We start from the raw sequence: 2154 nt of genomic DNA on the forward strand, positions 1-2154 counted from the left end.
TTCAGAGTGACCCCAAAATGTCCTTCATGGTTTCCTTCTTCAAGTGGGATGAGTGTTTGTGGTCTGTTTTGCTTCTTTTTTGTTTGGTTGGGACACTTTGTTTTGGTTTTGAACACTTTGCCACTATTGTGCATCAGGAGATTGAAGGGGCAGATCACTGTTGCAGACCAAGGTAGAGGTCTTGCTGTAAGGCCTCTAGGCAGTCTGCGGATGGCCTGGACCTGGGGCAGAATGCCTTCCATGATGGGGTCCTCCAGCTGTCCCTGTAGGAGCAGTGGAGACTGTCTTACCTTTGGGGAAGACGAGGAGCTAAGTATGTGTAACAGAAGGATAAATAGTTAAAGTTAATGCTATTTGCCAAATTATTTTGAGCTCTCAGGGGTAATGATAGTGTTTAACTTCCTGCCCTCTTTTGGTCAGGTGAGATCATATGACTAGTTGATGGACAGTAGTTAGGCAGACTGTAGGTACATGCCACTTGCAGACCAGTGTGTAGTTACCTCAGACTGCTCCTGGGAGCTCTCATCCCCCTTTTTCCCACCATGGCAACCGGAATCCTAAGTGCCCGTAAGGAACAGAGAGACCACCCCACCAGGCACAGCCTCAAAATGAACATTTCCCATGCGCAAGAAATAAACCTGTGTTTTAAGTTAGTGATAACTAGTGGGTTTTTCAATTTAACTTTTTTTTTTTAAAAAGTGAGGTCTGATCTAGTCTACTCTGAATGAAATTTAACTCTCTGGCTTTCCAGAATCTTTTACTTAGAAAGAAAGAAATAGACGTGTGAATGAATAATATAGGTTAGGGTCTGTTTTAGTCAGGTTTTTCACTGCTGTGGCTAAAAAACCTGAGGAGAAAAATTTTAGAGGAGGAAAAGTTTATTTGAGGGCTCACTGGTTTCAGAGGTCTCAGCCCACAGACAGCCAGCTCCCTTCCTCGGGGGGAAGGGGGGGGGCTTAAGGTGAGGCAGAGCATCATGGTGAAATAATGTGGCAGAGGGAAGTGGCTCACTGTGATGGTCAGGAAGCAGAGAGACTCCACTCACCAGATACAAAATACATACCCCACAGGCAGACCCTCCCATGCCCACTTCCTCCAGCCACACTGTCCCTGGCTTCAGTTACCACTTAGTTAACCCCCTTGGGGTTTAATTCGCTGATTGGGTTAAGGCTTTTATAACCCAATCGCTTCTCCTCTAAACCTTCTTGCATGGTCTTACACATGAGCTTTTAGGGGACACCTCACATGCAAACCATAACAGAGTCTCAGCCAAAAGAGATTTTACAGAAGACCAATACTTCCAACAGAAGTTGCAACTGGTTAAAGACTATCAGGAGAAAGCAGAGTAGAGCCTAGGTCCATCTGCACCACGGTTTTGGAATTGTTGGATAAGTATTTAATAACCAATGTAATGAAGACAGAGAGTGAGGTCTTTTATCTGAAAATGAAAGCAGATTACTTTTGGAACCTTGCTGAAGTTGCATGTGGGTGATGATTGGAAGAAAACCATAGATACTTCCAGAGGAGCTTACCAAGAGGCAATTGATTATAAGCAAGAAAGATATGCAACCCACACACCCAATCTGCTTGGGGCTGGCTCTTAACTTTTCTGTGTTTTACCATGAGATCCTTAATAATCCAGAGCTTGCCTGCACCGCTAAAACGGCTGTTGACAAGGCCTTTGCAGAACTTGATTCACTGAATGGAGATTCAAACAAGAACAGCACCCTCATCATGCAGTTGCTTAGAGACAACATTATGGACACCAGACAGTGCAGAAAAACGTGATGCAGCATTTTGCTGAAAATTTAATACCAACAGGGTGTCATTCCTCTGCCCTCAAGAAACTTTTTTACAGATTTCCTTTCCTTATTCCACTTGTCTTTCCTATAGAAAAGAAACCCACTCATGGGTATGAAATCAACTGTTCATAAACTTTTAACACTGAAGCTTCCGGAAAACTCCATTCCTTGATTTGTGTGTGACTTGGCCTTCTTGGTGTGCAGTTACTGTTGTAGAAAAATTGTGATAGCTTCTTTTCATGTAAACATAAGTAACTTCCAAACACTTAGTAGAGGACTAAAAATATATCTGGTATTTAAGTAATCTGAACCAGTTCTACCAGGGACTGTGTTTTATGTTACTATGAAGATA

General features: G+C 42.9%; 1 pseudogene; it reads left to right on the top strand.

Annotated features, from left to right (window-relative positions):
- The first annotated feature begins 243 nt into the window (after positions 1-243).
- LOC114090593 (14-3-3 protein theta pseudogene) lies at positions 244-1804 on the top strand (annotated as a pseudogene).
- Positions 1805-2154: the final 350 nt, after the last annotated feature.

This window comes from Marmota flaviventris, chromosome 15 (genome assembly GCF_047511675.1).
Source record: "Marmota flaviventris isolate mMarFla1 chromosome 15, mMarFla1.hap1, whole genome shotgun sequence".
NCBI lineage: Eukaryota > Metazoa > Chordata > Mammalia > Rodentia > Sciuridae > Marmota > Marmota flaviventris.